This window comes from Corvus moneduloides, chromosome 1 (genome assembly GCF_009650955.1).
Source record: "Corvus moneduloides isolate bCorMon1 chromosome 1, bCorMon1.pri, whole genome shotgun sequence".
Taxonomy (NCBI): domain Eukaryota; kingdom Metazoa; phylum Chordata; class Aves; order Passeriformes; family Corvidae; genus Corvus; species Corvus moneduloides.
Genome location: NC_045476.1, coordinates 95,025,139 through 95,051,090, shown reverse-complemented (window position 1 = coordinate 95,051,090; position 25,952 = coordinate 95,025,139). Strand labels below are relative to the sequence as shown.

General features: G+C 43.5%; 1 long non-coding RNA gene across 4 annotated transcripts in view; it reads right to left on the bottom strand.

The window, feature by feature from the left end:
* Positions 1 to 1,923: 1,923 nt before the first annotated feature.
* The window catches only part of LOC116448513, an 82,298-nt gene continuing 58,269 nt past the window's right edge, over positions 1,924 to 25,952 (bottom strand). For 2 of the 4 annotated variants that reach the window (XR_004241980.1, XR_004241983.1), the window contains 4 exons: positions 16,848 to 17,020; positions 12,208 to 12,492; positions 11,777 to 11,836; positions 2,225 to 11,484 (listed from right to left, as the gene is read on the bottom strand). This is a non-coding gene — a long non-coding RNA (uncharacterized LOC116448513). Of the gene's footprint in view, positions 11,485 to 11,776; positions 11,837 to 12,207; positions 12,493 to 16,847; positions 17,021 to 25,952 lie in introns of all 4 variants that reach the window. The other 2 variants (XR_004241982.1, XR_004241981.1) reach the window with 2 other exon arrangements.

Sequence of the window (25,952 nt, the reverse complement as noted above, 5' to 3'; positions counted from 1 at the left end):
CCAGAGCAGCCCTGAGTGCATTTCTCAGTCATGCAAAGACAAATAAACAAGAAGATTCAGATCTAGCAAACTTGATGGAATGATAATCTATATCTTTGCAGCCAATTCTGCAGATGATGCCTAGCATAAAGATTGCTGTGTTAAAGAAAAAAAAAGCCAACAACAACCCTAGCTGAGAATAAAAGTCAGTTTGGGAGGCTGACAACCTTGAACTGGCAATGAGTGCTGCTACCAGAAGCAATCACATGGCTGAAATTGCTTTCTGCTCTCTGATGTGCCATCTGATGCTCTGGACGGCTTTCAACAAGTGTCCGAGGGCCAGGATGCTGCGGTGAGTGTGTACAACCATCACAGCGAGAGCACCTGCAGGCCCTTCCCCAGGGCAGCAGGGAGGCAGGCAGCACTCCTGCTCCCTGTGGGCACCCTGCACTGAAACCTCATCTTGAGGATTATGTTCCCATCAGTATGAACTCTCTTTCCTCTGAAGGCTCAAAATGAGACCCCCCACTTAAGAGATTTTCCTTCTTTTTCCTTTTGTCCCCATGCCATCTTACCCACAGTGTGCAATACATGGGCTCATGTTTTGGAGAAGAATGGTGGAGAGTGAAACGTTCATTTCATACCCTGCATATTTAATCATGTCAATCCCTAAATATTTTATCTGGATCAATCTTTTATATCAGTTCAGCACTCACTGGCTCACTGGGCAACTGCCACAAAAGAGCGCAGCAGAGGCTCTGATGGTGAACAACTGCTGCAAAGACTTTTTCCTCCCTTCTCTCCTCTGCCAAAATTTTAAGCAACCTACACCTGTTTCTGAGCCAGAAAGCCCACTCTGTCTTTTGTATTGCCTTTCCTAAGCGACTTCCTGACTGCATGTTACAGAGAGATGCCAGGGCAGGACCAAAAAGAAATATTTCTGGAAGAGCAACAGATCTCTGCTAGTGTAAGAATATCCCATCCTTGCTGCTCACAATGCAAACAATAGTTCATTTGCATTTCTGTGGTTTAAATGTAAATGGTCTAAGATAAGTCATTGTCAGACTCCTGCAAATATTGATGACTGCTCCGGGACCTGGTTTGTAACCATTTCTTTCTCTTCTGTCACAGTCTGAGTATGACATATTAGCAGAGATGTGGATGGAGCTTCTGGGGGGGAAAAGAATAGTTTTGCTTAGTGGGTGACAGCAAAAGAAAAGTAGGAACTTAGGGAGGAAAATTTGCAGATGAATAATGAATTGAGCCAGGTTGGAGACTGGTGAATGTTAATTAGAAATCTGACATATCATCGGCCTCCCGCCTTAGTGCTCGCTGCGCTCAAAGGGACGCTCAGTACCAGCCGCACGCCCTTGTGTTCCCCTCCTCTTGGGGACTGTAATGCCTGTGAGGGAGCCTGTTGTGGGACCAGGTGACATGCAGCACCCAGGCTGGGGACAACACTACTGCTTTTCTCATGCAGATGAAAGGACAGAAGAAAGTGCCAGCAAAAATGATGGGAAAAGTTGACTCAGTGGCCACCCCACCTCCCTCCAGAGAATATCAGCAGGTCTGATGAATTGTATTCAATTTGTCTATTGTGAATAGATCCTGACACTTATTCCTTCTGCTTTTATTTTTTTTTCCTAATGACAGTTTCATATTCCTATCTGAGATGTCTTGGTGAAGTGCCTGAAGTTACAAAGGAGGGAGAGAGAACATCAATCTGCATCTGCTCTCTCCTGCAGTGAGTTGTCATCAGTCATCTTGTCTGGACTAGCAGGTGAGAGATAGTATGACCCAAAGGGCAGCCCTGGAACAAGGAGGCAGGTGAGGTTCTCCCAGACTGTGCTATGAGAAGGTCACATCCTTGGGCCTCAGTTTCTCCAACTCTAAAATGAGAAAAACACTTATTGTTCCAATTTATTTCATGTCTTAGAGGAAAAGTACTCAGTAAGTGCTATGGTTTATTATTCTAATGTGACTGTAAAATCATGATGTCTTTATTGCAAAACGATCTTTAAAACATGAAGCATTAGGATGGTGACTGAAATCATTAGTATCAGATTGTTCTGCTTTTGCCCTGTCACATTGATACTTCAAAGTAAAATTGTCCTGTGGGCGTTTGTAAGATTTTATGAGGATAACTTGTCTTTTCAAACCTTGTTCAGGAGGGCAAAAAAGCCTCCAGATGTTTTCTTAATGAAAAAGGACTAAGGTTTCTGTCTGCTTAATTCTGAAGCTGTCCTTTAATATTTAAATTACAAACCCACTAACAATCAATGTGATGAACAATCAACAGGATGAAAATGAGTCTCCAGTTGTTCAGAAGTGGTGCAGGAAAATGTCCCCATACCTTGGTCCCATCCAAGGCTGTTGAGCTCACTGAGACATTGAAGGGGGGAATGCCGTGGTTCCCTATCCCTCCCTCCCTCTGCCAGCGGAAAGGGAGTGAAGGTGTCTCTGCTCTCTGGTGTGAGTGTCTGCCAGCAGGCTCTGCTCCTTTGGGATGCCTGACACTGAGCACAGGGAAGCCACCCCCATGCCACAGCTCTCTTGGGTATAACCACTGCAGAAATACAGTACAAACGAAATGGCACCACGCACTGTGCAGCTGCTGGGCTTGTAAAGTGTGTGGTTCTCCAGAACTGCCCTATTTTCTCTGTCTCACAGACTGTATTACCACCAGGTTGAGCAGGGCGTGGCTCCTTGTCCTGCCCCTCCATCCTCTTTCAGGCTGGACTGCATTGCAAAATTATGTTTCCTCTTCTGACAGAAAGTCCAAAGCCATTTCAGCTGTCTCGGTGAGTGCACTCTGCTATGTGGGGACACACCAGGAACAGCTTTTTTCCATCAACAGCTCCACTGGAGCAACTTTCTCACTCTCCTTCAACTCGTCGTTCCTGGATCTTTCTTTTCCTTGCATACACATTTTGCAGATCGTGAACATGCTTGTGGTTGCCTGTGGTTGCCCTATTTTGACCCAACCCAGTGCCAGGAGGGAAGTTTTCTTCCCTTTTTTTTTTTCCCAGCCTAGCTATTTAGCAAAAACTGCTACTGGCAAATGTGTTTATTTGCTTTTTCACTCCTTTTTTTCCCTGCCAGTTCTCCCAAATGACCTTGGGATTTGCTAGGCAGTTTCCAAACAACTTTGATCAAATGAAAGTGGCTTCAAATGCTACAAATATAACAATGAATTAAATATATCTGGAATTGTTCCCTGGCACAGAACAGTTCTTTCTTGCCCATGTGATTCAACAACTTTTTCCCAGCACTGTGTACTTGGAATGGTCCTGAGCTTCACTCTTACATCTTGTCCAGGAACTGACGGATGGGTGCTGGTCAGCACAGGCCAGACTGGGGTAAGGGGTCACAACTATTGTGTGCTGCATACATGACAGTGTGTCCATAGCTACATCTTAGTTTTCTCAGATGGATGTATCCAGTGAGTATGCCTGAAAATCAAACAGAGATGAAAGCCAGATAGCAGAGAGCCAGGAATCTACACCAAGTCATCTCCTGACACTGGAGAGCCTGGACACAGGACAGCCTCACAACAAACTTGATTTCATCAGCTCAGGAATGAGTTGGTAGTGATTGTGAACGGAGATGCTCCAGGTCTGTGTGGATGGCCTGAGCCAGGGTCATTTGCTTGTACAGCACTGCCCATGATTGCTTCAGAAAATGTGTGGGAAAGTGCTGTTCCCAGGTCCTCACATCAAAAGTTTAACAAGGTCACTGGTTGTGTGCCAGGCAAAGGAGCCACCTCACTGTCCCCTCTATCACATGGTCTTGGACTGAGCCCTAGATGGTGTGATAGAGGTCACAGAATGTGCTTTTCACAAGCAATGATGCAGCTAGTCCTGATTTAAATGGAAAGAGCCTCTAATGGGCTGTAATCCCACCACCATCTGAAGTGGGAAGTATTTGTGGCCCCCAAAGAAGTGCAACCCAAAGGGACTGAAAAAGGCTGGCAGAGGGTTTTGAAGTGTCTGAAATATATAGAGGACATCCCACAGGCAAAGCTGGTGACCACAGCAAGTCACCAGGTACTAGGCAGGAAGAGACAAGTGCTTCTGCCTTTAACTCTTCCTCAGGAATCCACAACTTCATGTCTGGCTCTACAATTAGATTTTCAAAGTCCACATGAGCAATTTCAGGTTTTGAGGAGCTGCTTTCCGCAGGGTTTCAGGGAACCCCCTGTTTTGCATAGGTCTGCGATATACAGCAACATCTCTAAATTTAATGTCACAAGTGAAGTCCAGTGAAGGAGACACCAATACTGCAGCTCTGAAGCCTCTATTGAGTATGACTAATGCCTAGTTTTATGGCAAACAAGTCCATTAGCATTTAAATTGATTCTTAGATATTTTTGTAGAAATTCACAGCAATATAAGCCTTAAATCCAGGACTGGTAATATTGTGATTTTTATGTCTAATTTTAGATTTAGTTTTTAGTCTGATAGATTGCAATTATAAGGCCATGAAATTTCAGAAAGCTGCTTTAAAATGCACAGATTTGTGTTTTGCCTTTAATGAGTAAAAGAAAAAAGAAAAAAGGAAGTAAACATTATCCCATGTCCCTACGCAAAACTGATGCCAAATCCTGATATTCTCGAACATAAACCCCTCATACATTCTAGTTACACAGCAATAGTCTTTGCCTGTCTCAGCTGTGTACTTCAGACCTTTAGTTTCCCTGATAAATTTCTCCACCCACTCTGGAAGCATTAAAAAAATGTTTCATATGGGTACAAAAAGGCAAAACTCAGCATAAGCCAAACCTGTGTGGCTTTTCAGTGACCTTTGTGATTGGGAGTATGTTTTCGCCACATTTATTTGATCCTGGTAGTTAATATCACCCCATGTAAATCCTTAAGAGTTTTGTTATTTTGAGAGGTGGGATTTCTCCAGATGTGGTTTCCATGGCTGAGAACTCTGCTGACACTTATGTCGGTCACGACTGAAACGTGAGAATCTTCAGAGACCAACAAGTTAACGAACGGACACTTAGCAATATTGCTCCTCTGCTTGAATCCGTATTTAATTAGCCTAAGGAAGACATAAAGGCTGCTTTTTCAGGTGTGAGTTGCTACAAGACCCTAGGGGAAAAGAAAGAAACTATTTAAGGGAAGGAAGCTCTTGTGCTATTATAGCCACAGAAGGCTGACTTCACTCAGTCCTGCCCTGTTGACAAGTCCTGATAATGTTGTACATGAAATACCCCTTCTCAGGCTTCGTCAGGAGTTCTAATGTGGAAACCATCCTAGATGATGAAGTACCACAACACTGGCAATCCCACATCTTCAGTATTGCATTAAAAATGGGGAAAAAAAAGCTTGAAAAATATCCTGGTTGACTATTACTGAACACATCTGGTTTTGGTGTGAAAAAGGCTAAGCCAAGCTCTACATGTTTCTTATCCATGTAACAAGCATTGCTGCAGGGAATTTAAGGGTAGAGAGAAATTACTGTCACAGAATTTTATTTTACTGAGCTAAATCCTCAATACAAAGTGTATGTTTCTCTTTACCAATAAAAGGTTGACTAAGAAGTGAATGTCAACAGTTCAGCAGAGTGCATTTCAGTAAGTGCTAAATTCACTGCCTTGCCAAGAACATGCATCTGTTGATTAAAACATCGGGCTACTTACACTGTGTTTGATACTGTATCAAAGGGGACACTGCACAGCCGAGACACGCACATTCCCTCTCCCACACTCCTTTTACAAAACATACTGTACTTGTGAAAATCACAGTCAAAAACCCCAGAAAGTTATGTGAAGAACCAAGGTTAAATCAAAAACTTACAATCAATTCATCTTGATGTGATTTAAACTTACCCAGGTGTTCCAGGCCATTCAATGTAATCCGTAACTCTGAACCTTTGAAAAGGAGCTGATCCAAATGGGACTGTGAACTGTGCATCTTTGACTACCTACATAACTTATTATAAAGTATAATCCATTTATTTCCATGAACCTAATCCAAACTCCAAGACAGTCAACAGAAACCTCAACACTGACTTTAAAACCAAAGCCTATCGCATTACCCAAAAAAAAGAAAAAAAGCCAAACAAAACAAAAACAATCAAATGAATGATGGATTGTTCTGTCTCCACAGAGCATAAAGTGGCTTCAGTTTTAATGCTCACACTTCACCTCCCAAATCTGTCTGGTTTGTGCATGTTGTGGAATGTCATATTTATTAAACCATTTTTCATAGGTGTGCCAGGGCAATAATGTAAAAAGAAAACCAAGTGTAGGTTTGTGCATAACTGACACCACAATTCTGGTTCTGTGCTCAGGGCTTCATGCAGACAGGTGCAGGGAGCAAGACAAGTGTTCCCTGATTTTAACCAGGGTTAGATTAGGCCCTTCACTTTGAGTATGCTTTTGTCAAACAGTTCCTAAAATCAGACAGCTGAGTTCTTTCAGTGCTAACATTTCCCTCATCCAGAGGTGTCTGACGCTGGCTGAACAATGCTTCCCTCACAACCCCGTGAGAGGGCTGGGAAACAACTAAATGTGTCAGAAGGAAAACTTGTGGGGGTGCTTGCACACCCCAAACTAAGATGAAGCAGTCCCCTTGCTAAATGTAGCCAGAGTGATTTGACCATAAAAGAGCTGTTACTATCTACCTAAATGGTCTTGCTAGTATCTCTTTCTTTCAGTGACTACATCCTTTTATATCTTATATAGCTGGTGAACCAAACGCATAAACCTTTTCTCCTGATAGCCCATTAGGTATGCTTTTGAGGTACAACCTCAGTAATTACTTCCTTCCAATGTAATTGTATTTTAATTACACATTTAAGGCCAAATTCCTTCCTCATCCATCCCAACTAGAACTCTCTGAAACCTTATTAATTTTAATTAAGTGGGAGTTGATGCAAAATTTCCAAGTGCTCAATTTTGCATTAAAAGTTTCAAATTCATTTAAATGTGGATTTAATTTCCACAAGCACTTCAGTTGGTAGTGTGCTCCCTCGTTTAGTCTCTCAGAGCAATAACATGAAATATATGAAACATAAAGTCCTTTCCAGAAGATGATATTAGGACATAGCTCACCTTTAAATATTTCCTCATTTGCTGCAGCTACCTGAGGGATGTTTGCTACAGGCTCTAACAGGACTTCTCTCTTATTATCATCAGTAGCAGTGCTACTCCAAAGGGATGAACTGCAGCTGGAGATAAACTGTCCCTTTCTGAGAGGTGGGACAGAGCTTATGTCATCAGCCAGTGCAGTAGACACAGAAAGACAGCCTGGAAATGAAGCAGGCAAACTGCCAGAAGGGACTTGGCTGTGAAAGAGAGTGAGAAAACACCGAAGTAAAACTTTTCACTCTCACTGAGCAAAAAGGACAAGAAGTAACACGTGAGAGTTACTTATTATTTTCAAATAACACTTGGAACAATTGAACCATCAAGAAAGTTATTTGAAAACTTGGCATGAACAGAATAAGACTCTAGAGGGACTCAGTAATTGTGCTCAAAATCGAAAATAAAAATATGGGGCAATTGAGCCTTATGTTTCAGACGTAAGATCTCTGACATTATGCATATATTTGGAGACATTATGGAGCCCATAATTAAAAACAAGAGCTGCTTGTGAGATTCCAGAGTGCAAGTGAAATTATTGAGAGAAACAGATCCAGCCCTTGAGAGATCAGCCAGCATCACAAAGAGGTCACTGCTGAGTGCTCAGACAAGTATGACACATGTCACCGGGCCCCCAAAGCTCTCAGGTGAGGAGAGGGTAGTGCCCAGCAATGCCTCTGGAATACAGCGAGCTGGGCATGCTGCAGAGAGCACCACACAGAAGGGCTGTTTGCGAAACCTTTACAGCCCAGCAGGGAGGCTCTGGCAATCACTGTAACTTACTGCCCACAGTGGGCACTGAGAGATGTGCCTGTGCTGACTCCCAGCATTTCTCTTAAGCATCCACCCAGTAGCTCCAGCAAAGGTCTGGCATTGTTTATACAACATACGTTGAACATGTGGGAGACAGGCTTGCCTGAGCAGAGCCATGGAGCATATCCTCTGGCCAAGCATGACTGCCCACAGCAAACACTGTCAGACAGGGAAAACAGTGAGCTGGCAGGGACATAGCCCAGCCAAATCCCTGGGAGGAAAAAAAATCAAACAGCCTGGACGGGTCTGTTTGCTTTCAATAACAGGAATGTGTACAGCCACCCCAGCTCATTGCCCAGCTCCACAGAGACCAGCTTCCTCAGAGCAGCTTTCTAGGCTTTTGGGAGCCCTAAGTGCAAAGGGGGTGAGGTTACAGGCTTTGATGTGGAGCAAAACAGTGGTGAAATGTGATTTGAGTTTGAATAATGGAAGAAAAACTCTGCCTAAGAGAAATTCCTGGGAGAGGAGTTAAAAAAAGCAGGAGACAGAGCTGGATGTGAGTAAAACAGAAGACATTACAGTCATGCTGGACATGATGTGTTGCATAGAACAGGTCAGAAGCTTGGTGTGAGTTTCAGGGCTACATCTGTAATTGCCAGTTGTGCACACAGTCCCATGACACAGAAGAAAGTGGGAACATACAGATGTGTGTCTGACCCTTCGTAGCCTCTCCACTTTCCATTTAAATGCAGAGAGAATGTGACACTCCCTGGCCCAGAGGGTTAGGGCAGCCTCTTACCAGCCTCTGCACCAGCTTCACATGAATCCTCAATGTCAAAATCACTAGGATTGTCATTTCTAAAGCATGATGGACAGATACGGGGTGCCGAAGCCTGAGAGATTAGAGATTGAACTCAGAGAAATCCCTGGAGATGTTGGCTGTAAGTGGTGTCATTTACTGTTATAACCCATGGCATTGGCCAGATGTTACAAACCCTGCAGTGTGAAAGAGACCCAGCACCTGACACCGCTCTCAAGCCCAGGAGGAGCTTACAAAGGCATTCAGCTTGGAAGGTCTTAGACAGACAGGAGACTCTGCTAGTCGAGACCTCCTATCTGAGACTGTACAGCACTTACCACACCAGATCACCACAGCCTCAAAAAATCATCTCTTTTCCTCAGGAAGGGGCAGCCAGCAGCAGTCACACCAGGAGAGAACAGCACCAGATGCTAGTGCCAGGGCAAAGCCAAAACTGAAAGATCTCCCAGTGTGAAACAGCAGAGCTGTAGATGAGTCAGGAGAGAGCTGGAGGTCAAAACAGTGCAAGGTGACTCAGGGGCTCTCCTGACAGCAGACTGTGAACAGGTAAAAAGGTGCATTTAATTACTGCTTGTTTCACGTAAATGTTTGCTGTTTGTGTGTGTTGTTTGGGCAATGAAGGTATAAAGAAAGGCAGGATCCTCTGGCACAAGACAACTGGACTTGTCCCTGTTATACATCTTACCTACCGACACTGCTGAAAGCTGGTCCCTGGCAGGCACTCTGCCTGATGGCTGAGAAGCATGGCTACAGCATCATCTGCAGCTGTAATACCTCTGAGAAGGGCTTTTTTCCAGTAAGGAACTTGCTTCATTTTTACAAGCAATGAAGGGCTTTTTGGCTCTTGTTCAGCATGTGTTACCTGACATGCCAGGCATTCCCAGCAGCCAGGAGAGTCAGGCAGTGAGGAACTGCTCTGTGTACTGAGCTGAACTTACTTTCTCATTTTTCCAAGTCTTGGCAGACAGGTAAATTTTTTAAAGGTACTTGTTTCTAAATACAACATGTAACTTGTTTTGCTGCACTATATCCATCTAGTGTGCTGTGCTTGTGGGTACAAAGTTACCAGTACCAGTTAATGGGACTGAGAATTAAAAAGGAAATACATGTTTTTCTGTCAGAGACAGAATGGTTGAAGTTACAAGATTTCAAGGTATTCTGCAGTTTTGAAGGTCCCTGTTCTTTGTCTGCTTAAATAAAAAGAAGTGGAGCTAAATGATACATTTCTACATAATTGAAAATGCACAAACACAGGGAGAGAGACAAAAAGAGAAAAAGCTAACTGGAAGCAGTTTCCCAATATGTGCAAGTTACTTGATCTTGGCCAACAGAGCCTAGAGTTTCAAGCCATTTAGGCACTCTGGAAAATTTGCTCTGGATATGAAACACATTTACTGGGCAGCTGCAGTGCTGGTCAATCCTGTGCTGCAGCCAGCCCTGGGGAAAGAGAGGTCTCTCAGTGGCTGCAGCCAGCACTCTGGGCAGCTTCCAGTCCTCCTCTCCTGCCAACAGTAAATAAAAGCACAATGAAATAAGAGCAGCTAATGCTAACGCCCAAAAGCTGATGTTGGAACGGGGAGCGTGAGACCAGAGACACGCAAGTAGCCTCTCCTCTCTGCTGCAAAGTACTTGCAGCTCAGACACATCCCGAGCCAGGCTGATTTTCTGTGTATTCAGTAGTTCCCAGAGGGCTTTCCCCTCCATGAATTCATTCAGCCTTCTCTCAGGCTGCACTACTGATCAATGTTTTCTACACAGGCAGCCACACCGAGGAAAAGGAGAATCAATACTCACTTTGGTCATGGCCTCTCCAGTCCTCAGCCATTCCCTCATGCGTCCTTGTGTTAACAACCACATGGAAGGGATAGGAACAAGATCAACAGCTGCCAGCAGGGCCCTGTGCCATAGAAATTTCCAAATAATGTTTTTTCTCTGTCCCTTAGGGACACAGAATGCAGCTGACACTCCTGTCCTGTTATTACACCTTTGTCTGTGTATACAATGCATCTGGCAAAAACACATTGAAGTAAATGTAAAAAAAAAAGTTAAAAATAAAATCTTATAAACGAAACCAAAAAACAAACTCAAACTGAAAACTGTGTTGCTGGAGTTTTGTTTCATGCACATATGTGTATGTTAGCATTTAGTAATATGCCGAAATATCAGATGTGACTTAAGCCTTCTAAGATTTTTTGTTAGTTTTTTCCTCTGCAAAATAAAATTCTCCATGCAGGAAGCATGGCATGAAAGAACTAAGAATTGTGATGATGAGATGGTCAGTATTATTGACATTTTTCCTTTCATATTTTAATTTGAGAGAACTAGGTAAACACCTTTCCCAAAAGAATGAACCCAAATTTAATTCAGCTGAGTTACTGAGTGAAAGAGTGAATTATTTTCTTAATTTCCCTTAGGAAAGAAAGGTCTCTGCATTACCATACATGCCATCAAATTAAAATGGTGTGAAGAAGTACAAGTTAGTCAGCAATGAAATGTTGTGGAGTAAATGGGAGGCAAACATTTAAAATCCTCCTCTGAGCAGCCAAGAAGAAAATTCCTTCGTGATACGTGTAGGTGACATAATCCTGGGACAGCCTTTCTGTAGGAGTGGGCCTTCTTTGCATGTTCCCCAGGAGAAATCTGGACATCGTTTGCCAAAATGGCTGTAGATTTATGTCTCTGTTTTCTTAGAAATATGAATCTTTGTCTATTCATTGATTTTCAGTCTAGAATTGGACATTACAATCATGTCGCACATCAGTCCTTATAGGCTTGCCACAGACTTTCAAGCTCTTTCCTTAAGTTCCTATTTTCTAGCTGAATTGAAGCATGTCTTCTGCAATTAAAAAAAAGGAAAAAGGTAAAAATCAAGCATTGATTTAAAGACATCAGGTGTTAGAAAACTGTCAGACAGAATCCAATTCCTGGTCTGAGTTGTCTCGTGGTTTTTCTCGTGTGGTTCATCAGTCCCTGGGCATCTGTGAACTCTCTAATGCGATCATGAAATGTGATTGAGGAAATGAAGTTCTTGTTCTCTACATAGCAATTGACCTGTGTAAAATGTCCTTGAAAACCTATATTTCCATTGAAAGAAGTTGAGGAATCTATAAATTTAAAAAATTACTTACCTAGTACCTAAAAGTGCCAGGAATAGACCCTTCAGAGAACAGTGCAAGCAGTTTCATATTCTGCAATTATAAAGCAATGTGTCAGAAGGGGATATTGTTCCTACCCCAACCTTTCATGAAGCTTGTTTATGCCCTGGAACACAAGTTTATGTCACTTACTTTTTGAGACAACTTTTATTACTTGCTGTAAATCAGGGTGACTTATTGGAAAATGCTAGATTAGTGGTCAGTTTTCTAAACTCCAGCACAGTATCTGACATCCCTTTCTTCAGCATTATCCTTCAATAAACTACTAATTCCAGGCCATAGTCATGTATAATAAATCATGTAAAATATTACATAAATATATGGTATCATAGATACAACAAAGTTTCTCTATGGCAAAAGAAGTCAATATTTGCCCAATTCTCGTACTGATATCCCAGCCTTACCTGATGAGTCAAAGATGGGATGTGTCATGCTGGAAGCTGCCTCCACAGGTGCTGGGGAGAAGAGGCTGAGTTGTGACACAGTTTCAAATCCACCTTGGTGGAACTGTTATCAGACACCTGTGTGGAGACCTGAACAACTCCTCCTTTGTCTGAGGTCCTGTCACTTTCGGTTTTGATCCCTGTACTGGCATGGTTTCACTGCTGGGTGCTGGAAACCTCATCCTCCTCCTCATGTCCTTAGTCCTGATGACATTATTAGGCATGCTGGTGAGGCCCAGGCCCAGCCTTTGGGAGGGAAACAAAAATCAGAAGTGAAATAGATTTCGAAGTACGAAGCACTTTTCCCATGTTGAAGAGTCATAACAGTTCCAAAATGAGAAGGCGTATTTTTAGTGATTAGCTGCAGTTAATCCTAAGAATGCTTTAGGCTTTGTAATAAGTCAAACACGATATCCTCTCCTCCATGGAGAAGTGAGACCTGGGGTTTCAGAGTGGAAGAACAAAAGGATTACAAATGAGGTATTTGCAATTATTCCTCCACAGCGGCGATACACGCTACATAATATTTCCCCCTAAAACAGAAATCTGACTTGAATAAAAGGAAGGAAATGACATTAGGAGAAAGAAGTCATATCTACAAACTGCATGTAAATCAGAAGTTCATTAGGGGAGTATGCAGAGAAGCTTTTGGAATGTAATTTTACTACCAACTAGTTTCCACAAGAATGAAGTAAGGCTTTCAAAAGCATCATTGCTCTAAGTAATTCAAATTACCTACTCTACCTGATACTATCTCTTCCCACAGAGATTACAAAGCACTTAAATTTTTACCCGCTTTGTTACAGAAGTCCCCAAGGAAGATTTCAATCAATTTGCAAAGCATAGCTGTGAGGAGAAAAGATACCAGAAGTTTTCAAAATGACCTCCAGCACATCTAGAGTTAAAATCTTCTTACAAGTATTGTCTCTGTGTCATAAAGTTCTTTGTTCAGAAATTTACCACTGGGTCACAGAAAAAAAAAAACATTCTGGGCCGAAACTTAGTCTAAAAGTGCTCAGCTAAGAAACAACAGTTCCTGAAGCTTTGTCCCCTTCTTTTTTCTAGCTCTGAAATAGAAAAAGTCCCTATGTGTTCTACTGTTTCCAAGCATAAATGTACTCCTATTACTCAGAAAAATACTTTCATTTTAGAATGAAAAGGTGAGGGCTTATAGCTGAGATTGCTGACGATGTTTGAAGCGTCAGGTGAGCTCTGCCACGCTGGTGGCCATGGATGCCTCAGCCGTCATTCAGAGGCATGCACAGTCTCCTAGGCCATCTCCCATTTCGTAGCAGTCCAAAGCCTTGCTTTTGTTTAGGCAAACCTCCCTCTGGCAGCCACAGGGGTGTTACAGCACAGGTCATTAGGGAAGGTATCACGCGGTTTCTGTCCCTCCCCATAGCAAGCGAGACCCACACTTTGCAGTGTGGCCACGTACTCTGTAGGGACACAAAAGCCCTGGGACATCTCATCCCTCTCCCCACACGGAGCAGAACTTAGGAGTGTGGCTGTGTTTTATTCTGGCTTGCCACGGAGCCACACCAGACTCAGCTGCTTGCAGCGTTCTCCAGCAAGGCCACTCCTCAGGGGAGCTGGAAGGGTTATGGATTGGGGCAGGTGAGACCTGGCCTGGCTTCGATCAAAACCATTTCTAGCAAGGGTTTTGTACTGGCATACAAGGGGTTCACTACGTTCTGCTTGGTGTGCTGAAGTTCGAGCAACTCCAAACAAAACAAAGGAAAAAGATTTTTTTTAAAAGAAGATACAGAGGAGGAATACTGTGGAATAAAAAGGCCAAAGAATGAAACTTCCCATAAGCTCCCTTACAAGGGCTACTGCCTGCTGTGCTTTGAAACCCATAGGTGAAAATCCAGGCATTCTGTGAACCAGGAGAGCTCTGCCTTAAGCTTTGGTGTACCTAGGCTTCCAGGTAAGGTCACTACTTTGCTGTCTTTACAGGTCCTGCAGTTTGACATGCCTGCAAAGTTCCTGCAGGTCACAGGAGCTGCATGAGGAACACATGCCATCCTGAACAGAGCAGGAGGGAAGGGGCAGCAGAGAAGCTGCCAGAAAATGGTCTAGTGGAAGGTGTCCCACCCATGGAACCAGATGATGTTCCTGGGTGTTGGAACCAGATAAGGTCCCTTCCAACCCCAGCCATTCTACCATTCTATAAAAAGGCACCACTGTGGTGAAATGTCTGTATTATTGTGGCTGCTTCCTGTCCTAGTTGCACCTTGCTGCCTGCGTGAATACACAGCTAAATCGAGACTAACTATGCAACTGACCAACAGCAGAGCAGCAGAAAAGGTGATGTAATCACCGTCTCCTGGTGGCTCACGGTCATCTGAGAGAGAAACTTGCTCACCAGCTTCTCTGGGCCTGGTGCACGACAGAGTCTCTCTACCTAAAACATGGCCTCAAGAAAGACCTGGAGCTTCTGAAAATGGCTGTGTTGTATTAATAACTGAGGCAATCGCAGAACTAGAGCGACAAATACACAAATGCCTTAAGATACGGCATCCAAAAAAAAAGAAAAAGAAAGCCAAACATTGCCTCTTGCATTTACTCCAGCATGCTATATTTGGTATGGATGTTTCTGTAGGAGAGCTGCACTCTGACAAGTCCTCACGTAGAAGCAGCAAACTGCCAGGGAGTTTAAGGCAGCTTTTATTTAGACCCACGCTTTGTTATGATACCAAGTTTAGCCTCAGCCATGCTGCTTACTGAAATCCCAGTGCCTGTGGCTGCTCACAAGCCAAGGGTCCACATTTCTTTGGGTTTACTGATTTCACAGCATCACTGCCCATGCAAAACTCTGCTCCTGTTAATCCAAATCTTCAGCTGTAGGTCAGATGTCTGGCAATGGAGAGAGAGGGTGGTGGCAAAGACAGCATGCAATGTACACTGATGGGGACAGGAACATTGTGTAGCTGTCAGCACAAAGAAAGGGAGGCTCATCTTGCAGCAGCGATATTTGGGACAGAAGGCTGGAAGATCAATTTAACTCCTTTGATGTGTCATATCTTGCTGGTAAAGGTTTAAATGCTGTTTCTGTCTGCCACATTGATTTTCATTATCATGGGTCCTCTTCCTGAGGTGAAGAATTTCTCTTAGAGAAACTTTCTAAACTCTTTTAGCTTGTGGTGATGTTATGTTTTAAATTACAATGCAAATACCTGCACACATATATGCACCAGCTCGTATTATTTGTAGGAAATCTGTGTATGGTACTGTGTAATTTTAGTTTTCCATGACAGCAGCATTTAAATTATGGATTTTCTTCAAAGAAAAGAAAAAAGAAAAAAAATCATAGCTCATCCAAATTTCAAGAACAACACCCTGTCCCATTTGCTTCTCTTCCATTAATCTGGAGGTTGGGAGGCATTGTGACGCAAGGCCTTTGAATCTGCCTCCTCAGAAACCCTGACAGCTCAGAACATTGTATGTTCTCCGTTATTGTTCCAAAATATCAGCTTGCACACTCCAAAACTATTTAAGAAATACTGATTTAATCATATGCTCCCCCACATTTTTGCAACTGCCATCTTTTACTGTGAGTGTTAATATGCTGAGTGGGACAATGGTGATGTTTTGCTGCTCTAAAGAAAAATTTTTCCTCATAAATTCCAGGAATGGCTTCTTTCTGCTGTTTTAGCTATTTCATGTAACAAATAATCTTTGCAATAGGAGAATTTGGCTCATCATGCAGATTTGTGTTCTTTATAAGTGGAAAATAATAGCAGACGGTCTTCCCCCTGTGTCAGTGCTTTTGTTCCAGTCAAGGTTGATAAAATACTTCTTGAAGAGAAACACACAAATCAGCTTGTGCCAGAAACCTGATGACAATCAGGTTTGGGGGTGACATTCTGGTGTAGTGCAGTCCCTTCCCTGTGGCACTTGAGATTTGGCTGGTGGGGCTTGATAGGAGACCAATGAAAGTTCTTAAGGCTGAGATGAAAACCATGCATGGTGTTACTTACTGGTGGAAGAGCGGTTTGGAGGAGCCTGAGTGTTTCCAGAATAGTATAGTTTCTCTAACATAGCTACAAGCAACACATCAAGCTCCAAAGAGATTCTTTTTTTAGGCTTGGATCTGAGGAGGTGGAGGGGGGGAACAAGCAGTGGAAGGCTGACAATGACAAGCAGGCACTCATTTGAAGGAAAGTAATACATCTACTAAACTCTTAAAGACTTGCAGCATAAATTCTTGGCAATCCCATCACTTTCCCCAAATATAAAAATGTCAGGATTTTGATGTCATTACAAAAAAAAGAAACAGCACAATGCTTATGACTACAACATGGCATTTTTTGCAGCATTATAACAATAATAATAAATACAACCCAATCTGGAAATAAATGAAATAAGTGCAGGATAAATAAATAAATGAAATTGTCACAGGATTTATGGCCCTCGGCTGCATTTTTGAAGGGATAATTTGGGTGTTTATGTTTTTCACTGCTCCTTGAAGAATTCAACTTCCTGAGCAGTCTGGTGAATGCAGTTCAGCATGCCTCAGCTCCTCCATGGAAAGAAAGGAAAGATCTTGTGGTTAGACTCAGACATTTAGTTTTCTTGGGCAATAGGTACTTCCTTACCCTCTAGACAGCTTTCTTCTCTGGCTTACAGCTCTGTGTTTCCCTGCTGTCTTGGTCATGTGCAGAAAATACAATCCAATTACATCTTCCATGTGGAGAAGATGCAGAGAGTCAGCAATGATAGATAGATCCCTGCAGGGCAGAAAGCCCCATCCTCTGAAAAATAATGAACCCTGTAGCAAAATAAAAAGAAAAAGAAAAAAAAAAGCTTTGAAAAACACAGCTTACAACTAAGGACCGCACAGCCCTGAGTGAACTGAAGTTGAAAGTTCATGTACTTTTGAATCATTGCTCGAGGCTCTCTTTAGAGTCAAAGGGATCTCAGTTCATACACTGGTTGTACATTTAGTCCTGCTTTAGTGGCTGCAATCAAGTCAAAAGTTTTTACTGTTTGGGAGGGTTTTGAGTGAAAGCTGATACCGCGTGTGGCGAGAGAGAATTTTCTTCAATTCCACAGACCTGAAATAATCAGTACCACAGTGTGAGATCCACTTCATTCAGATGCAGTGTAGGCCGAAACTCCTTTCCTAGTCCTGGATATTCTTCACAGAGGTGAGAGCCTGGACATTTCTGAAGCAAACACTGGCATTATCAATCACAGCAGCACCTGAGCAAGTGATCTGATTTTAAAAGTGATGAAATGGAAACGGTTGGTGCTTTTTCACCTCTGAACATCAGACACTGAGTTCACAGCTTTCTCTGGATGGAGGCATTTTATTTTAGCCACTGTTTTGCAATTTTTTCTCTCTTCCTATGTGTTACAAATGTGGGTGCAAAAACCTGGGTACCATTATTGTTTGCAATAAGAAACACTGAATATCCACTCATCACTGCTTCACCATGATCACATTAATTATAAACACAGGTAATGGGCTGTCTTTGATGTCATTGCATTCATTATTATGATTTCTTCGCCCACTGTGGAAATCAGGATATTTGAGAATGTTCTTAATGGAAGCAGTTCCATCTGGATATGTATAAAACTGTTGATCTTGCAAAACAAAGTCTGACTATAGGTTTTTGAACTCCCTCCTCCCCAAACCACATTTTGTGAGTTATGGGTCTGTGAAATAAAAACATCATTCATCATGTGGCAGAGCACAGCTTGGAAAACCTTCCCAATGATTTTTGCTCAACTTGCAGATGTGGTGATGTTCACTTTGTCTGCTTACCCAGAAGCCTGAACAGATACTATAAATTCAAGCACCTTCTCCACATTGCACGTGCGCTGGCGTAATTCATGAGCAGCAGCACATGCTGTGCCCTCAGGAAAGCCTGGGCTGGGTGATGGCAGCCTTGCCCCCACAGAGGAGCATCTGCATCTGCACATGGTTTTAGAGAAACCAGAAGGTGCCAGAAGAATAAGACTCTGAGACTGTAGCCACCTCTTCCCAGGTGACCTGCACATCATGGTTTTTTTCTGGAGAAGTTGTTAAATGCATTTGAAGTACATACAGGGATATTTTTCATCCAGTTTAAGCCATGGAGGGGAAGTTTTGTGGGCTACAGAATAGGTGAGTGCAGTTTCAAAAACCTCTACCCTCTTTTCGTAGTCTGATACCTAATGGTGGTGAGTTTATTAGTCTTTCCATAAGGCTCATAAGCAATAGCTTATTAGGCATAAGCATCTGTTTCCACCCATGGTGGACAAACTGAATTGCCTCCAAGACTGCTGACCCTCCCCTCTTAAAAGTCATTGGCAGCAGCTGAGCAGGAACAGGCTATGGTGTGGGGTTTGTGGAAAGAGAAACCTGCCACACACACATCCTCGCCCAGACAAGTTGCATTGCATAGATCTCATTTCTTTAGGAATTCAGATGCTAAAAATATTATATTTTTGCCCTCTTTATTCTATGCATTTCATTCAGCTGTGCTTCAATCACTCTCTGCCAGCCTTTCTTGCTCTTGTGAGGCTGCAGAAGTCATAAATAAGGCAGGTCCCTTTGAGCGTTAATGCTGGATGCTGTCCATGACTGCTGAGCTGCAACATGTGAGTCAGAGATACCACAAAGAGAGAGTTTATATTCCTTCCCTATTACATATTTTAGTGTGTAAATCCACAGGGAAGAAGAAATTTGTACCCAAGTGAGTGGTCATGGGGAAAGTAATCTCCATATAAAGCGGTGGCAGATACCTCTTTCTGTCTGGGACTCCTTCTATTGGGAAGTTTCCCACCAGGCTGAATGAAACCTTCAACCACTGGTGTTCTTTTTTTGTGCCTCAGTTAAGGACAGGGGGGTCACTGACATTGTTTATCCATTATTCATTTAGCACTGCCTCGGGAAGCAACTTAATGTCATGTATTTTTCACTTACGTGAATTGCAATAAACTGGTTTCTTCTTCAAGCCTGCCTTCACTGGGAAAATTTTCTAAGTTGTTTTACAGCCAGCATAGCTTAAACTGTTTGGAGGCTGCAGCAAGGGCCTGGTTATAGACAGCGTGAGTGATCGGTTTTTACCAATGTGGCTTTAGACTATGGCACTAGCTGCACTTACTAAAACATGAACTATTAAGGCTACATAACCCAGAAATACTTTGGCTTTGTTGAAATACACAGTATCTGTCTCCCTTGGACTGAAAAGGCTTCTATCCCACAAATTGCTCATTCTCCCTTGAAAGGACTGGCTTTCAGTGGGAGATTTGAGTTTTTCTTGCTTTGCACCCCTAGCCTTCTTTAAAGCAAGGTATTTTGAGTCAATATATCACTAACAAGCCCAGATGAGATTTCAGGCAGCCTTTACTGCCCGAATGAAAATTACATGAAGTACTGCATTTTGAGGCAGTGATATGTGTGCAGTCAGGAGGAGGTAGATTCTGATCTGGCCGGGTGAAATGCTCCCAGTTAAATCCTTGTAGTGGGTTCAGTTTGTAAACCAGGCAGAAACACCAATTAGAGTGTAGTGGTTTGGTCCAAAATACTCATTACTTACTTATTTACATTCTGTGAGATAAGAATTAGGAGAAAGCAAAGCAGGCAAAAAACTTAAAAGAATATAAAGAAGTTTATTAACAGACCTAAAAGAAAGGAAAAAAAAATCAGACCAAACCTTCAGAACACTTCTCCTCCTCCCACCTTTCTCTCTTCTCCCACCATGTAACAAGACAACCCTTGAGATTTTTCAGTCAGTTTACCACTTCTTTAGTAACCTTTTTCAGTTCATTTAGGGAGAGGAGTCTCTCTTGCTCATGCTATGGAGACATCTCCACATGAAACAGTTCTCTCATGGCTTCAGTATCACAGCGAGACAGCTGCCCGGGTTGGTTCTCTGCTCACATGTGAGAGTCCCTTCCCCCGACTTACAGCTTTCCCCACAACTGCTTTCAAGGGTCCAATCTTGAGCTAATGGGGTACCATTTTAAGGATGAGCTGTTCAGAAACAAAGGTCCTCTTCACCCATCTCTGGGAGCATCTTCATCTCTAGGACTATCTCTGGGAGCATCTTCGTCTCTAGGAACAGAGGTCTTCTCCTTCTGATTTGGAGCAAGAGTCCTCATCACTTCCATCTCTCCCTGTTCAAACTTCTCATCAAATTACAGCTGCTTCAGCATTTGCTTATTCCAGCACAGGTGCTTTTGCTCACAAGTACAGTTTGAACGCTCCACCCCCCATGCTTTCATGAAATTACAACGAGTACTCTGATGTATCACAGTTTATCACCACCACAGCTTTACAACAGAATTTCAGCTTTAAGCATCTCCTCTTTCTCCTGCCTCAGGGTTTCAGCTCTTCCTTCTTTACTTAATGTCTGCAGGCTTCATCTGTTCTGGAGGAAACTTACAGCGCTAAAGAAAGGGTTAATCTCACCTGGGCCCCGCAGCTGGAATTCCCTTATCGCTGTTGGTCCCATGATCTTTGCCAGGCAGTGGGGCAGCAGTCTCAGATGAGCCCCAGCCACACCAGGGGCTGCCTGCACAGAGCAGGGCTGTGGGGGGAGGGGAGGGGCCGCAGATGGAACAGGGCCGTGCCACAGCTGACCCGGCCGCACGGGCCCCCCCCCAGTTACCTGTCCCAAGGCGGGAAGCAAGAGAGAGCTTTCCCAGGGTTTGTTAATTTTTAAATGTGGATCACAGAGGTGTGTCAAGCTCTTTAAGTGGCTTAAAAAGTTGCCAATATTCAAACTAGCCAGTTGATAGGTTCTGTCAGGTCATAGCTGTAAGCACCTCTTTGCAAGGGAATCACTTCCGTAGCTATGCTAATCCATGACAATCCCATCATGTGCTAGCCTCTGTGCAACCAACACACTTGTGCACTAATAAAACCAAGGGGCTGGAAAGAGAAAAACTTCTGTCTGGGTCTAATAGGAAGGATGTGAATAAACCACAGCTGAAAACATGGTGCAGAAAAGTGTGGTGGATACCCAAGAGACAGAGATGGTAGATCCTTTATTGAAGGGAGGCAGCTAAGGAGAAAGAAGAGGTGCTAGACAGAAGGGAACACCCATGTCTGTCCTCAAGACCTCCTGGTCTTGACATGAGCAGTATATGGGTCATTGGATGTGGTGCATTAAAAATTGTCCTGTAGGCGCAAAGATACGTTTCCCGAAGAAGTGAAATTTGCTGAATTTCAGCTGGAGTCAGATGCACATGCTTCACTCCTTTAGACAGTCTCCAAAGATAGTAGAAGAACATTGGGTTCTTAAAGCATGAGCACAGGTCCTTGTGTGAAAACACTTCCCTTGGCATGGGAGGAATTTCTACCTCAGGATAAGGCATGGCCGGGTAAGGGGAGCGGAGGCCATGCCCAGGGGGCCACGATCAATCAGACGTGCTCAGCCTGTCCTGGGAGCACCAGAAGACCCTGCTTTTCCTGCAGCTCCCGTATCCCCTCCATACTGGGCTTCTGGCATGAGGAGGCAGGGCCTGTGTTTGCAATGTGCCAGGAATGAGGACACAGGGAAGAGGAGAAGGAAGGCAGGGAAAACTAGTTGGTTGTCAGCCTTTACCAAGCCATTTTCCTCCTGAGAAGTGATCCAGGGCTCCCTGTGAAATCAGAAAGCATGTGGTCATGTGAAGAGGTACTAGGACCATCCCAAAGGAGGGAGAGAGCCTCCTCCAAAGAAGAAATCATCTGTATTTCCCTTTGGTGCTCCCATATCTTCTCAGATGGACTATGCTCTCTTCTCAGGCTACCCCAGGAGTGGGTTTGGCTTCCAGGGTTCCCACAGCTTTGGAGGACAGTAAAAGGCAACTGGAACTGTTCTCTGACCTCTGCAAAGGGGCTGCTTGGTCACTTTTTCCTACACCTTTTCTTTCCAGGGCCAGTCATAAACGACATTCAGTAGTCTGTTGGCAAGGCTGCAAACCCAGGTTTAATTCAGCTCACGAGGACCTCTCATGCACTGAGAGGAACCAGCTTGTTCACACCTCCACGTCCTTTACCTGACCAGGAGAATGCCCGATTCCCAAGCTGGAATTTCTGCCTATCCAAGTGGCCCAACACAGGACCCTGACCTGTCTGCTGTGGAACATCCCTGGAAGGAAGTTCCTGTCTCTCTTCTCTGCTCCCCTGTCCCACAGCCAAAGCAGCCTCACACCTCAGGGTCAAAGCGTGGTACTCAAAGTTAGGGTGCCATTCACAGTTCTCCCTTGAGCTCTGCACTGAGTGCAAAGGATGCCTGAGGGTACATGTCACCTTTCCATCATCCCAGAATTAGTTTCTGTGCAAAACAGTTTTGTACTTGCAGACACTTGAGGGTGTCGTCTCCCTCCTTTGCCTTGCCTCCCAGAAGCTAAGATTCTCACATAAAATTCAAATGAAGATGGTTTTGGTGGGATACTCAGTAAAAAAGCATGCTGAATGGTGAGACAACATATCCTTTCTGTCTCTGAGAAACAACTGTATGTGGTCCTTAGTGCTAGACTGCCCAGATTGTCTGCTATCTAATGAACCCCCTATCTTGCCTCTACCAAACATTTGACTATAATCAAGGCTTTACACATTTGCTTTAGTCTATTCCTACTCCAGCTGACAAGTGTGCCGAGAACTGCCTTACTAGTTCTCTTGAGGCATTCCTGGTGGCTCTCCAAGTTGCCAAATCATCCTCCATGTAGATACTCTCAGATCTTGTGGCTTAAACACAACTTCCATGCCCTTCCTCAGTTGAATTGAGGGATGGGGAACAGGGGGTTACTCTGACAGCCATGACAAAGGCAGCAGGCCCCTCTCATCCTTGTACACCCAGTGCTCAGCTTCAGGTTTGCAGCGAGTTCAGCTCACCCTATGCAGTCATGAAGCTTATGGGCAGCACAATATAGATCATGAACTGTCAGAAAACTTCCCTACATTTTCTCCATGGCAGACAGATGTGTAGGTGGGTTTTTTTTGGTCTCAGAAGCCTGCAGCTTGATGATTCACCAGCACAAGCTTTGATGACTCCTACCCTCCAGTGCTGTTTCCTGCTCTACAGTTACACTGGCTGGTTGTGGTGCCCAGCTGGTAGGATGAGGGGAAACCTGCAAGTAGAGGGTGTGCGAGCCAAAGGACACTTGCAGTGAACAGAGAAGGCTGTGGCTGCTGTGTATACTGCATGTTAGACAGCATACTCCTGTGGCACACAGAAATATGGGAGTGTGAAACCCTTTTGAGGCTCTGAAGCTGCTTGCAGTTTCTTCCCATCCTGGCCACAGGGATTGTAGTTCCAGGTGAAATCAAAGATCAAGTCTTTTCCCAGCATCTGGATGGTGCTACCTCAGCCTCCTGCTGTGTCCTAACTGGAGGTACAACTCCAGCCATGACCCTGTGAGAAGGGGGTTGCAGGTGATCCTGCTCTGCCACAGGCAGGCATCCATACAGCCAAAGCAGGGGATGGCAGCACCAGTGTTAGCCTCCTCAAAAAAGGGCAGGTCCTCCCCAGAGGGAAAGTAGGCTGCAATGAGCAGTGAGCGGGCATTTGAAGCACCCACATTATATCCACATAATAATCATGGATAACATAACATCAGCTGTGGACTGCTGAAGAACAAACAGCAACATTCCTTCCCACAAATGCAAGGTTAATACTTTTTGTCCAATTTATTGGCTATGCTTAATTTACATTCTTTTTCATTTGGATGTGAAAATACTCACATAAGTGTGAATTGCAAACTCCATTTAAATATCTGCATTTATTTTCATTCTTCCCCTTTCAGCGAAATTTTTGGAGGCAGACAAACTTCTGATGGACAGTTTGCATACACATCTGTGGGGTTTTCTCAATCTGTTATAAATATAAATTATTTCATAGCCCGATCTTGCCTTAATTGTTTACATACCAACTGGGGACAGATAATGTGTAGCCTAGGATTTATTTAGCAACTTTAACTAAAATGTTACTGCGTGGTTGGTAGACATAACATTACATTGTAAGGGTTTTTTTTTCCCCCTTGCCCTATAATATTTTACTTTGATTAAAGCTGTACTGAGGTAAAATTGCACATCTCCCGCAAAAAGCAATTTACCTCAGCTCTTATTGAAGTTAACCGTACTTACTTGTCCTAGCATAATGTATTTTTCTAGCTGCATTCTAACTGCAGTACTTTATCATATGAACCAAGCTAGATTTAATCAAATTCTGTTTGTGTTGTGAATTTTAAGACATTTGTTCAATTAGTTGGAATAAAAGCAAAACATTTGGAAGAAAGATTAAAATTGAAAAATGCTCTTGCTGAGCTGGGCAGTGTTCCTTCTGCACCTTTCTCATCCCCAAATACTTCTCATGCTTGAAAAAGCTACCCAATCTTCTGTTTTTTCTCTTTCTGTTTCTCAGATTGCTGGTGATGCTCATAGGATGGGGAAGAGAAGAGTTATTTTATCAGGTTTTAACAACCAAGGGTAAGACCTGACAATTTTTCCTCCTGTTGTGTCTGTCATGAGCTTTCTCTGGGCTCTGATGGATGGGACCACAATCAAGCTTGGGCTTTCTTAATGTATTGGAGTCCACCAGGAAGCCACAGTGCTGCTACCCAGTTCCTCTCTAGGCTTTCCAGTACCCCTCGACTGCTTTCCTATTACTCTCCTTGTTGCCACCTGGTGGAACAATTGCCATAAATCACTCATGTTGGCTCTTCAGACCTGGGTGTGCAGCGCAGGAGCTGAGGGACATCGGGGAGGAAGGTCAGACCCGAACACTCCTTTCCAGCAAGCAAATCACTTTCACCTCTCTACTGTTTCCCCTAAAACGGCTTGTTTGCACACATGCAAGGTATTTTGGGCTATCAGAATGTTTACACTGTGTTGTCCTGCCTACAAAATACAACATCCATTAATTATTATCATATTACTTTTATTAAGAAAATTTTTATGCTTGTTATTACTACATCTTATTTTCCTCATTCAGGAATTCTTACCTAACCTGGCTTAGGCTCTCCAGCCTGAGTGATTTGAAAAGGCCATGGTAAAAAAACTGGGAGAAATAAAAATGTCTTAATGAAGTCAGAGTCCACTCTCTCAACTGAGAAGCACAGTGTTTTTATATTTGAGACGGTTTCTCAGACAGCCAGACAAGGTGACATTAAACAAATCACACTAATTACAACACAATTTATGTAGAGAGATTTTACTGGCCGCCTAATGCTTGGCAGGGGCTGTCAAGTACTAATGTTTCAAAAAAGAGCATTTCCAGCATTCACTTCTTTTGGTGCTTAGGGAAATGATGGAGCCTGTTGCGCTCCCTTGTTTGTGCCAAGGGAAGCAGAGCCAAGTCCAAGTGCAGAGGCAGGGAGGGCTCAGGGACCAGAGTTCAGGCCATGGCTTTCAGACAGAATCACACAGACTGAGCTGCGGTCCCAGGCAGATCACTCCTGAATGCACCCCATGCCAAACAAAATCAGCACGAATCCCTGTGATCCCTGGAGGCTTTGCACCTCTCTGGCTTCACAGGTGTCCTGCTGTGTGTGTCATGCCCAGAGGTGCAGACAAGAGGTGCTGCCATTCTGGGCTGGACACATTTTATGTGGTTGATGGTACATTATATGGCTGAGGAAAACATCATGCATTAGCTGCCTTATTAACAGAACAGGGATTAAACACTTACCTATAAAACTTGCCAACAGCACCATGAAATTTGTTTCTCAGGAACCTGTAAAGTGCTTTAAGCTTAAACCTGAGAGATATGTAGGGCTTTGCT